Source organism: Ursus americanus, chromosome 4, assembly GCF_024610735.1.
Source record: "Ursus americanus isolate L20-20 chromosome 4, mUrsAme1.1.p, whole genome shotgun sequence".
Classification (NCBI taxonomy): Eukaryota; Metazoa; Chordata; class Mammalia; order Carnivora; family Ursidae; genus Ursus; species Ursus americanus.
In genome coordinates, this window is record NC_142130.1 from 5230338 (window position 1) to 5244139 (window position 13802).

Consider the following 13802-nt stretch of genomic DNA (forward strand, 5'->3'; position numbering starts at 1 on the left):
CAATAGAAAATAAAATTTCCACTCCTTCAAATGCTTTTTAATTGCTGCATAACTATAATATTGTTTCAAAGTGATGTGACCTACAAAATAATTTCAAATTATAGACAGTGATGCTGATATATTTAATATTATATATTTTCATAAGTTCAACTATTATTCATCAAATAGAAATAGGAAAACATATGGCTTTACTTTTGTTTTCTCTTGGTATAAAAGAACTTCTGGAGCCTTTCTGAATCAAGTAAATGGATCTTAAAAATGGATCTGTAGTGACTGAGTTTATTTTACTAGGATTTTCTGGACAATGGGAACTTCAGATTTTCTTCTTTGTAACATTCTCCTTAATCTACAGAGCTACTGTGTTGGGAAATACTCTCATTACGGTCACAGTGACATTTAGTTCCACTCTTCATTCTCCCATGTACTTCCTCCTTGGAAATCTCTCCTTTCTGGATATGTGTCTCTCCACTGTCACCATGCCCAAAATGATCACAGACTTACTCAATGAACACATCTCCATTTGGGGCTGCATGACCCAGATGTTCTTTATACACTTCTTTGGGGGTGCTGAGATGACTTTTGATAGCCATGGCCTTTGACAGGTATGTAGCCATTTGCAAACCGCTGCACTACAGGACAATCATGAGCCACAGGCTGCTGAGTGGGTTTGTGATACTTTCATGGACAATTGGGTTTGTACACACCATGAGCCAGATGGTATTGACAGTAAACTTGCCTTTCTGTGGCCCCAGTGTCATGGACAATATATTTTGTGACCTTCCCCTTGTGATTAAGCTTGCTTTTATGGACACATACACCCTGGAATTCTTTGTCATTGCTGACAGTGGGCTGCTCTCATTCACCTGTTTCATCCTCCTGCTTGTCTCCTACACTGTCGTCCTGATCACTGTACAACAAAGACCATCTGGAGGGCTCTCGAAGGCTCTGTCCACACTGTCTGCACACATCATTGTAGTCACTTTGTTCTTTGGACCTTATATCTTTACCTATGCCTGGCCATTCAATAGTTTCACAGGCAATAAAGTCCTTGCTGTGTTTTACACTGTTATCACACCCTTACTGAATCCTATTATTTGCACCCTGAGAAATTAGAAAATGCAAGGGGCCATGAGCAAATTATGCTTTCAACATGTTACCTCTACACAGAACTTCTAGATCTGAGCATTACATAATTAACATAACTTTCAAATATTGTGATAACAGAAGTTAAATAGATTATATATAATATACGCTTTCACTCTTATGTTAGAGTGACCAGTGCAGAACCATTGTGCAGAAAACCATAAAATATTTTAATTCACGTTTGCTACTGCTAAAGCACATAATGAGAATGAGTGACCTACAGAAAACAGACATTTGAAATCACTAAGCAGTTTTCCACAGATATTCAGTATATTTAAAAAATATGGTGAATACTAACAGAGATGATTTTAATAGATGCGGATTGGTAACGACATTCATAGACTCATACTATCTTTAAATGAAGTACCAGTATAAAGGATGAGTGAAATAATGTGAACAACAATGGGAAAGATAGGATTCTAATCTCTTGATCCAATGAGACAAATAATTAAATTTGACAGCAGAGTGAATATAAAATGCCAGAGAGAATGTGAGGTACCAGAGGGAAGGAACCAATGCAGACAGTTTCAGTAGAAGTACAAAAAGCAGCCTTGAAACCAAATGCTCCAAGAAATATCATACAGCTGCACAGTTGCATTTCAAACCTCAATAAATAAAAGTAGAAGGATATTTCTTGATTTTAGGTACCATACCATGTAACTTATTCTTTCCAAGTGCTTTACATAAAATTACACTTAAATTTGTCTCTGGTAAGCTTATAATCCTTATTCTAATTATCATCTAAATCTGATTTGGTTCTGAGTGTTGAGGAGGGGGCAGCGCATGCCAGATTGGGAATCCCATACTCATTGATGGTAATCTTAAGTATTCTCTCCCAATTCAAGACACCAACATTTCTTGTCTCCTCTAGGCAATAGCTTTCTAATAGATTCTAAACTACTGTATATGTTCTTTCCTCCATTGAATGCATTCTCCACAAGCATCCAGAGTGATGTGATTCTCATTGAAATAACTGTATTCTACCAGAATATTATTCAATTTGACCTACAAATAAGAAATACATGCACTTCTACTATGAGATATCTGTTAAAAAATCAGAGTACATAAGGGTATATATTGCTCATATATTTTAGTAATTGAATTATATGGATGAGAGCCTTGTTATTAAGGAAAAGGAATGTGGAAGAAATTAAAAATTTTAGGCAAATGGAAGAAAATAAAGCAAGTTCAGAATATTTGCTATGAAAACTATATTCAACTGTATCTTTACACAGTAAATATAAAATGTCAGTCTTACAACAAAGCACATCCTATTTAAATAAATGATAACCATTTATAAGGTAAAATATGCATCCAGTGGGGGATGGGATTACACTCCAACTAATAAAATATTACATAAGATTTTTGTGTCTGTCAGTATAGTACACCCAAAGTCCTAAACCACTCTGCTAACCAAGCACATAAACTGCTAGAATCATCTAAAATAATCTTTAAAATCAATTACAGATTTTAAGAGAAAGTAAACAAATCACATCTGAGGCCCTGTATGAAGCTTCAGCTCCATTCCAGGAGGGTAAGCCAGCAGTGGACCATTGCCCACTCTGAGAACACCGACAAAATACTATTGCCTAGAGATCCTATAAATTTGGGAGAGTACTGTGGATTGGCCCTTGGGCCCTAACAGGGATAGAAATTGACTGGAGGCCGTGCTGTGTGCACATATTTTCTGGGGGAAAAAGAGAAAGAGAGAGAGAGAGGGAGAGAGAGAGAGAATATTAGAAGAAAGCCTGGCTAGCAGAAGCAGACAGCAAGAAAAAGATGTTAACCAAACTTGTTTCTGGATGTAGATGAAAATAAATGGGTCCTTCAGAAAAGTTGGGCTTATCTCATATTCTTTGTATGTTTCCACACATCAGTGTGAGAATTTTCTTTTAACTTGCTACTTAAGGGTGTAGGCTCAGGCATTTGGCAAAATTAAACAAATACTCACTGAAAAAAAAAGTTCCTTGAAACTAGGCTACACTGAACTCTCATAGAAAGGTTTTATAAAAAAACTCACAATCAAAAATCACAAGACAAACAAATAAAAACATCCCAGCAAATACGACAGTGAGGAGAAAGTACAAAGACAATGCGAAATGGGAGAAAAAATACTTATAAATCATGAATCTGATAAGACACATCGGTCCAGAATACATAAAGAACACAATTCTAGAATTAAAAGACAAATAACTCAGTTAAAAAAAATGGGCAAAGGATCTAAGTAAAAAAGTCTCCAAAGAAGATATATAAATGGGCAATAAACACATCAAAAGATGCTCAACATCATTAGTCACTAGGGCTATACAAATGAAAATCATAGTAAGATACCACTTCATATCCACTAGGATGGCTATAATCAAAAAAGACAAGAACACAGAGCAGTTGAAACCCTCATACATTGCTGGTGGAATGTAAAATGGTGCAACCATTTTGGAGAAAATTCTAGCAGTTCCTCAAAATGTTAAACATACAGTTACCATGTAACCTAGAAATTTCACTCCAGATATATATGCAACAGAAAGAAAACACATGCCCACACAAAAGACTGAACATGAATGGTTACAGCAGCTTTATTCACAAATTTTTTTAAAAAACGCAAAAAAACCAGCATTAATCAATTAATGAATGGATAAACCTAAGGCAGTGTATCTATACAATGGAATATTATTTGGCAATAAAAAGAATCAAGTACTGACAGATGCTATAACATGCACGACTCTTGAAAAATTAGGCAATGGACAAGAAAAGAGGAACAAAAGACAACATATTGCATGAGTCCATTTGTATAAAGTATCCACAATAAGCAAATCTTTAGAGGAACAAAGTAGATTAATGGTTACCTAGGTGTGGGGGGAGGGGAACAATGATGTGGTCTTTTGTGACTGGCTTCTCTCCTTTAGCCTAATGTTTTCCAGATTCACCCACATGGCAGCATGCATGAATACTTAATGCTAGGAGCCACATCAGCAACATGGCAGAGTAGGAAATCCCCCCTGACCACACAAATACACCAAATCATCCAGAATTCATGGAAAAATTCCTTTTGAGAAAAATCAAAAACTAATTGAAAGTCTCCTGCACCCTAGGAGAATGCAAAACCAGGCTCACTGAAGCATTAAGGAGATTCAGGACACCCTTTTGCCAGAGATCCTGTCCCTGTCACAATGTCATATGAACAGGAAGAGATGCCCTAGCTCCCAGTTTCCCCAAGGGGAGGATAGGAGCTTCTTCACACATCCAGTGTCCTAGCTTTTCAGAATTGGCTTCCTGATGAGTAGATTCTGCCTTGTCAGTCTGCGAGTTCTGACATGTTTGATACCTTCTAGTTGTCTGAGGGAGAACAGAGGCAATAGCTTGGGCTAGTAGATACCACTGAGCTTCCTCACTGCTCAGCACAGAGTGGGTACATTAAAAAATCCCAGCTCTCACCTTCTCCTTGGGGAGTGTGAGTTGATCCATGCATCAACACCGTAACTTCTCTCGAGCTTCCCAAAGAACTAGCTTCTCTCTCACCAATACTGAAGCTCTGATGGTTCTTGCATAGTCTAAGCAGCTGGGAGAGAAAGGAGATACAGCTTGGTCTGACAGAAGCCAGAGCTTCCCCTACACCCTACCCCAAGCTCAGCACAGAGCAAGAAAACAAAAACCATGCCAAGAAACTACCTGATTCTTCCTGGGGAGGGGAAAATTTGCAGGACCCCCACCCCCCGCCAAGAACCCCTGGCCAGGCTTTTTGGTGTTGATCTCTTCCTGTATAAGACCAATCTGTGAAGACTGGGAGAGGTGCCTGCATTGTCCAATGCAGAAACACCAACACAGAGAACTGAAGAAAATGGAGAACCAAGCCAAAAAAAGGGAACAAGATAAATCTACAGAAAATGACCCTAATAAAATGAACTTACATGATTTACCTGACAGAGAATTAAAACAAATATAAAGATGCTCACTGAGGTCAAGAGAATAATGTATGAAGGAGACTTCAATACTCCCTTTCAATAATAGTCCCCTGGCTTCTGCTGGTACCTGAAAGCTCATTCTTGAAATTGCTTTGTGTCAGTATCTTTCCTCTTTTTTTTTAGATTTTATTTATTTATTCAACAGAGATAGAGACAGCCAGCAAGAGAGGGAACACAAACAGGGGGAGTGGGAGAAGCAGGCTCATAGCGGAGGAGCCTGATGTGGGGCTTGATCCCATAACGCCGGGATCACACCCTGAGCCGAAGGCAGATGCTTAACCACTATGCCACCCAGGCGCCCCCAGTATCTTTCCTCTTTTATCAGGCCCAGTGTATCCTAAGGATCCTGCTGGGACTTTAGTTATCTCACTGGAGAGGAACTTAGGCCAGGCCTAAAGAGTCATCTACTGCCTGACAGGAGAAAAGGCTCTGAAGCTTCCTTGAGCAGGAGGAAGTTCTACCTCTTATAACAATCAAGGAGTTTGCAGAGCCAAAGTATTCAGGGGCATTTACCCAGAGGTACCCATCCCAGATTTTAGGGTCCTACATTTTTCCTTCCAGTGCCTTGACCTTACCATACATAACACACACACCTTCCCTGAATGTTTGTATTTTGTTGGAGCTGTGTAACCCTGTGAGATCTTCAGTTATTCCTGTTTATGGTACTTCTACTACAGGAGATAAGGACGTCTTTGTAAACCATAAAAGAGTTCCTTAGGTCCCTATACTTAAACTATAACTGCTTGTTATGGTCTTCCATTTCTTATTCCAAGGCACCAATACAACTTAGCAATAAGCAAATAACTCTACTATTCGTAGGGATTTTTCTCCCCTTAAATTCCAAATGACTGGATCGGTCACTGGCAATAGCATTGCTTTCCCACAAGATGTTTCCCCAGGCCACCACCACTGAAATCTTTAGGGTTTTTATCTGTTTGTTTTTGTTTTAAGTAGGCTCCACTCCCAACATGGGGCTTGAACTCATGATCCTGAGATCAAGAGTTCAAGAGCTGCATGCTCCACTGACTGAGCCAGCCAGGCACCGCATGGCCACTGAAGTCTTAAGCAATCAGGCACTTATATTTTGGCAGGACTTGTCTGTGTCCCATCTACCACTTGTAATGGAGTCCTATTCCCACACCAGGTAGTGAGTAAACCAACCACAATCCCCATTTATCACCTGCTTTCTCAGATCACTCCCAGTGCCACTTATTAGTTTACATCATCTGAGAAGGAGACACCTAGACACGTTTAGAGTATATTCACAGTGGAATACAACTCAGTAATAAAATTTAAAAACATTTTTTAAAGATTTTTTATTTATTTATGTGACAGAGAGACAGCCAGCGAGAGAGGGAACACAAGCAGGGGGAGTGGGAGAGACATTCAAAACAATAGAGTTCATATAGTGAGATTTTATTTAAATGAAGTTTAAAAATAGACAAAACTGATATTTACTGATAGAAATGAGAAGTTATTAGCTTTGATATTGAATATTTACTGCAAAGGGGCCCAAAGGAAATTTTTGTAAGATAAATGCTTTGTAATTTGGTAAGTGTAGTAGTTTCATTGATTCATGCATAGGAAAAAAATTTCATACAATACATCCCTGCTTTTCGATGTGAAGTTCCATGATTCATTAGTTGTGTATAACTGTATGGTGACTAACATAATAAAAAATATTATTATAATAAAAAAAATAAAGTGATTGAAATTTCAAAAAAGAAAAAAATTCAATCTGTACATTTAAGATAAGCTCATCTTAATATCTGTAAGATATTTCTCATATCGTAAAGGGAATTAAAAACAGGCTAGTAAAAAAAAACAACAAAAACAATAAAGTGGTTTTAAGTAGGATTTGGGATGGTATTATTTCAACAGTACTGCCAATAAAAGAAAATGTTTTGATACATTGTGGAAACAATATTATTTATTTTAGAGCAATATCTTGCTTTGTTTCTTTACCAGAAACATCTGTTTTCCTCCCTTGAGGAGGCTCTAGCCAGCTGCTGTGAGTTCTTACAGCCAATGCCTAATTACATGCTCTAGGGTAAAAATAGACCTGGGGGAAAGGAATTCTTTCCTTTTTCCTCCAATAGGTTGGCTGGGCTTAACAGATATCTTGCTATTTGTTCGTTGGAGTTTTTTTATTTTAAATTTGTCTTTTGAATTTTTGTGGCCTATTTGTGCCTAATTTTACATCATGTGTTAAAATTAAACTAGTAGTACACTATAATTAACAGTATATTCCAATTTATATGTTCCTTCCAGCAAAATAATCTGATTTACGAGTAAATTATTTATTACCTAAACTCTTATTCCCTGGTACTAACACCTGAAGAGATGACCGTATTTTACAAATAGAAACGTAGTTTAGAACGTTTGACTTTTAGTCTACATTTTTTCTTAAGTGTATATATCAAGTTCTCAGTTCAAACTGAGAAACACAGTCATCAAAGTTATAGGTCATTTCACATGACTAGATAGAGCTTTATTCTTCTTACTTAACAAGGTAATGTGTCAAGTTTGGGGGAAAATAGATTGCTGTCATAGTTTCATTATAAATAAAGTCGAATGACTGATATGAAGAATATCAGAGGTTCTATTCATCTAAAAAATATTCTAATTTTTAATTGAGAAGTTAGTTTGCCTCTGAAGGTGCAATGTAGAATGAAAAGGGGTTCTTCCTATTATATTGAATTATCTCCTATGACGATCTGTTCCTTTCCTTAATAGTAATGTGGCTTTTGTTTCAAGAACTTGAAGGTGAATAGAGTTAAGATGGTGGAGCAGTAGGGGACCCCTTTTTCTTTCTTTCTTTTTTTTTAAGGATGGAATTTTTTTTAATGATTTTTTATTATATTATCTTAGTCACCATACAGTACATCCCCAGTTTCCGATATAAAGTTCGATGATTCGTTAGTTGCTTATAACACCCAGTGCACCATGCAATACGTGCCCTCCTTACTACCCATCACCAGTCTATCCCATTCCCCCACCCTCATCCCCTCTAAGGCTCTCAGTTTGTTTCTCATAATCCATAGTCTCTCATGTTTCATTCCCCCTTCTGATTACCCCCGTTTCTTTATCCCTTTCTTCCCCTACCGATCATCCTATTTCTTATGTTCCATAGATGAGAGAAATCATATAATTGTCTTTCTCTGCTTGACTTATTTCACTTAGCATTATCTCCTCCAGTGCCATCCATGTTGCAGCAAATGTTGAGAATTCGTTCTTTCTGATAGCTGAGTAATATTCCATTGTATATATGGACCACAATTTCTTAATCCAGTCATCTGTTGAAGGGCATCTCGGCTCCTTCCACGATTTAGCTATTGTGGACATTGCTGCTATGAACATTGGGGTGCATATGGCCCTTCTCTTCACTACGTCTGTATCTTTGGGGTAAACACCCAGTAGTGCAATGGCTGGATCATAGGGTAGCTCAATTTTTAACTTTTTAAGGGACCTCCACACTGTTTTCCAGAGTGGCTGTACCAACTTGCATTCCTACCAACAATGTAGGAGGGATCCCCTTTCTCCACATCCTCTCCAACAATTGTTGCTTCTTGCCTTGTCTATTTTTGCCATTCTAACTGGCATAAGGTGATATCTCAGTGTGGTTTTGATTTGAATTTCCTTGATGGCTAATGATTTTGAACATTTTTTCATGTGTCTGTTAGCCATTTGTATGTCTTCATTGGAAAAGTGTCTATTCATATCTTTTGCCCATTTTTTGAATTGTTTATTTGTTTCTCGTGTATTGAGTTTGAGAAGTTCTTTATAGATCTTGGATACCAGTCTTTTATGTGTAGCATCATTTGCAAATATATTCTCCCATTCCATGGGCTTCCTCTTAGTTTTTTGACTGTTTCCTTAGCTGTGCAGAAGCTTTTTATCTTGATGAAGTCCCATAAGTTCATTTTATCTTTTGTTTCTCTTGCCTTTGGAGAAGTGTCATGAAAAGGTTGCTTTGGCCAATGTTGTAGAGGTTGCTGCCTATATTCTCCTCTAGGATTTTGATGGATTCCTGTCTCACATTGAGGTCTTTCATCCATTTGGAGTTTATTTTTGTGTATGGTGTGAGAGAGTACTCAAGTTTCATTCTTTTGCATGTAGCTGTCCAATTTTCCCAGCACCATTTATTGAAGAGACTGTCTTTTTTCCACCGGATGTTTTTTCCTGCTTTATCAAAGATTAGTTGCCCAAAGAGCCGAGGGTCCATTTCTGGGTTCTCTGTTCGGTTCCATTGGTCTGTGTGTCTGTTTTTGTGCCAGTACCATGCTGTCTTTGTGATCACAGCTTTGTAGTACAGCTTGAAATCTGGCATTGTGATGCCCCCAGGTTTGTTTTTCCTTTTCAACAGTTCCTTGGTGATTCGGGGCCTTTTCTGGTTCCATACAAATTTAAGGGCTATTTTCCCCAGTTCTTTGAAAAATGTCATTGGTGTTTTGATGGGGATAGCATTGAAAGTGTAGATTGCTCTGGGTAGCATGGACATTTTAACTAAGTTAATTCTTCCGATCCATGAGCATGGAATATTTTTCCATCTTTTTATGTCTTCCTCAATGTCTTTCAAGAGTGATTTATACTTTCTAGAATATAGGTCCTTTACGTCTCCGGTTAAGTTAATTCCAAGGTAACTTATGGTTATTGGTGCTAGTGTAAATGGGATGGATTCCCTAATTTCTCTTTCTTCAGTCTCATTATTCGTGTATAGAAATGCAACTGATTTCTGAGCATTGATTTTGTATCCCCCCCCATTACTGAATTGCTCTATGACTTCTAATAGTTTGGGAGTGGATTCTTTTGGGTTTTCCATATACAGTATCATGTCATCTGCGAAGAGAGACAGTTTCACTTCTTCCTTGCCTATTTGGATACGTTTTATCCCTTTTTTGTTGTCTGATTGCTGTTGCAAGGACTTCTAGTACTATGTTGAATAATAGTGACGAGAGTGGGCATCCTTGTTGTGTTCCTGGTCTTAAGGGTAAGGCTTCCAGCTTTTCCCCATTGAGAATAATATTTGCTGTAGGCTTTTCACAGATGGCTTTTATGAGCTTGAGAAAGGTACCCTCTCTTCCTACACTCTGAAGGGTTTTATTTAGGAAAGGATGCTGTACTTTGTCAAATGCTTTTTCTGCATCACTTGAGAGGATCATATGGTTCCTGAGACTTTTCTTGTTGATATGATGTATAACGCTGATCAATTTGTGAATGAAGAACCATGCTTGCATCCCAGGGATGAATCCCACTTGGTCATGATGGATAATCCTTTTAATGTACTGTTGGATTCTATTAGCCAGGATCTTGTTGAGGATTTTGGCATCCATATTCATTAGGGAAATCGGTCTGTAATTCTCCTTTTTGAAGGGGTCTTTGCCTGGTTTGGGGATCAAGGTAATACTGGCCTCATAGAATGAGTTTGGTAGCTTTCCTTCTGTTTCTATTTATTGAAATAGCTTTAGGAGAATAGGTATTATTTCTTCTTTGAATGTTTGGTAGAAGTCCCCAGGAAAACCACCCGGGCCTGGAGTTTTGTTATTTGGAAGGAAGTTTATCACTGACTCAATCTCTTCATAATTAATTGGCCTGTTTAAAAAATCATTTTTTCTTCCTGTTTCAGTCTTGGTAGTCTATAGGTTTCCAGGAAGGCCTCCATCTCTTCCAGATTGCTTAATTTATTGGTATATAGCTGTTGATTAAAGTTTCTAATAATCCTTCCAATTTCATTGGTGTTGGTTGTGACCTCTCCTTTTTCATTCATAATTTTATTGATTTGGGTCCTTTCTCTATTCTTTTGGATAAGTCTTGCCAGTGGTCTGTCAATTTTATTGATTCTCTCAAAGAACCAGCTTCTAGTCCTGTTGATCTGCTCTACTGTACTTCTGGTTTCTAATTCATTGATTTCTGCTCTCATCTTGTCAACTGCTTCTTCATGAGTGGATTAGGCCTATCCCTCTGTTGCTGTTCCAACTTCTTGAGGTGAGAATATAAAACCTGCATTTTAGATTTTTCTATTCTTTTTAGTAAGGCTTGGATGACTATGTATTTCCCCCTTAGGACTGCCTTTGCAGTATCCCATAGGTTTTGGACCATTGTGTTTTAATTCTCGTTGGTCTCCATAAATTCTTTAATTTGATTTTTGATTTCCTGGTTTATTGAATCATTCCTGAGCAGGATGGTTCTTAGTCTCCAAGTGTTTGAGTTTCTTCCAAATTTTTCCTTGTCGTTGAGTTCCAATTTCAGAGCATTTTGGTCTGAGAATATGCAGGGAATCATTTCAGTCTTTTGGTATTGGTTGAGACCTGTTTTGTGTCCCAGAACATGGCCTATTCTTGAGAATGTTCCATGGGTATTAGAATAGGATGAGTATTCTTTGGTTCTGGTGTGTAGTGTTCTATATATATCTATGAGGTCCAACTCGTCGAGTATGGCATTCAAAGCCTTTGATTCTTTGCTTAGTTTTTGCCAGGGTGTTCTGTCTATTTCTGATAGTGGGGTGTTGAGGTCCCCTACTATTAATGTATTTGTATCTCTATGTCTCTTTATTCTGGTTAAGAGTTGGCTTGTGTATCCCTCTGCTCCCCTGCTGGGGGCATATATATGTATAATTGTCATATCCACTTGTTGGATACATCCATTAAGAATAACATAGTGCCCTTCTGTGTCTCTAACTATAGTCTTTAGTTTAAAATCCAATCTATCTGATATGAGAATTGCTACCCCAGTTTTTTTGAGGTCCATTTGCGTGAAAGATGGTACTCCATCCCTTTACTCTCAGTCTGAATGTATTTTTGGGTTCAAAATGAGTCTCTTGTAGACAGCAAATGGATAGGTAATTTCTTTTTATCCAATCTGCAACCCTGTGGTGTTTTATGGAAGCACTCAAGCCATTTGGATTGAGCGTGATCACTGAGAGATATGATTTTAATGATGCCATGTTGCCAGTAAAGTCTTTACTTGTATCGGTTGTGACTTTCTGTTCTGTATCACTCTTGGGCCCTTTTTACCTTTATAGAACCCCCCTTGATATCTCCTATAGGGCTGGTTTCGTGGTTACGAAATTGGTTAATGACTGGCGATTCTGGAAGGTTTTTATTTCTCCATCAATTCTGAATGACAGCCTTGCTGGATAAAGGATTCTTGGCTGCATGTTTTTCTCTGAAAGAGCTATAAAAATGCCCCCCCAACACTTTCTCTCATTCCAAGTCTATGTAGACAGGTCTGACGTAATTCTGATACCTTTGCCTTGGTACGTGAGAAATTTCTTTGCCCTGGCCGCTTTCAATACTGTATCCTTGGATCTAATATTTGTGAATTGCACTATGGTGTGACGTGGTGTAGGTTTTTCATGGCTGAGCTTGGGAGGGGTCCTCTCTGCCTCTTGGACACGAATGTTTGTTTCCCTCGCTAGATTAGGGAAGTTTTCAGTTACAATTTGTTCAAATATCACTTCTAGACCTCTGTTTTTGTCCAGCCCTCGGGGATGCCAATGATTCTGACATTGGATCGTTTCATTGAGGCAGTAATCTCCCGTAACGTACATTCATGGGTCGAGTTTTTTTAAGTCCACCTTCTAATTTTATTTTTTCTTCTACTAACCCATCCTCCAATTCGCTAATACATTCCTCTGCCTCATTTCCCCTGGCCATCAGAGCCTCTAGTTTTGCCTGCATTTGGCTCATAGAATTTTTAATGTCTGCCAGATTCACTCTCATTTCTGCCCTTAGAGATTCTATATTGTCATTAACATTTTCGTTAATACTTTTTTCAAGTCTACACATCATCTTGACCATTGTTACTCTGAATTCCATTTCTGATAATTTGTTACATCCATATCCATTAGTTCTGTGGCAGAGGCCACAGACTCATTGTCTTTTCTTTGCTGGGGGGGACTTCTCCTTCTCATCATTCTGATGAGGAAAGGTTGTGGGGTTGTCCAGAGCCCAAATTATTGACCGGGACCCAGGCCGTGCGTCCTTGTTTCATAGGGATCTTAGGGATGTGGGCTTCTTCTTTAAAGATTTTATTTATTTATGTGGCAGAGAGACAACCAGCGAGAGATGGAACACAAGCAGGTGAGTGGGAGAGGAAGAAGCAGCCTCCCAGCGGAGGAGCCTGATGAGGGACTCCTTTCCGGAACGCCGGGATCACACCCTGAGCCGAAGACAGATGTTCAATGACAAAGCCACCCAGGCGCCCCGGAATGTGGGCTTCTTGATTTTTCATCCTGCCTTCTGGGGGAGGGGCTTGCCGCGCCAATACTCAGGCAACCCTGTTTGGGTAGAGTCTCCGTGTCCCCTGCGAGGGGGATGGGGATGGGTAAGCTGTGAGACAGTATTTCCAGGCTTTTGTTCTCTGGTGGCTTTCCCTGGCGGCTTACTGTGCCTCTTCTGAGAGTCAGAGCAGCAGCAGCTGAATTGCAGCCTCTGTCTCAGAACAGAGGGATTGCGGACCATTCTCCACTGATGTTCTAGCCACTTTAACTCTGTTTCTGTTGGTACTGCTAAACCCTGCAGCATCCCGGGATGTGCACCCCACACCCGGAGTCCCAGCCCTCACTTCCCGGAGTCCCAGCCCTCACTTCCAGGGCCGGTGCGACTGTCCTTTGTGTTTCTTTCTTTTTTTTTTCCTTTGTGTTTCTAACACCGCCAGCCTCCAGCCACCAGCTGCCCTGCGCACTCCTGAGCTCCCAGT

The 13802-nt window shown here is 39.0% G+C and overlaps 1 pseudogene; it reads left to right on the top strand.

The window, feature by feature from the left end:
- Window positions 1-245: 245 nt before the first annotated feature.
- LOC148110179 (olfactory receptor 4L1-like) lies at window positions 246-1176 on the top strand (annotated as a pseudogene).
- The last annotated feature ends 12626 nt before the right edge of the window (window positions 1177-13802 follow it).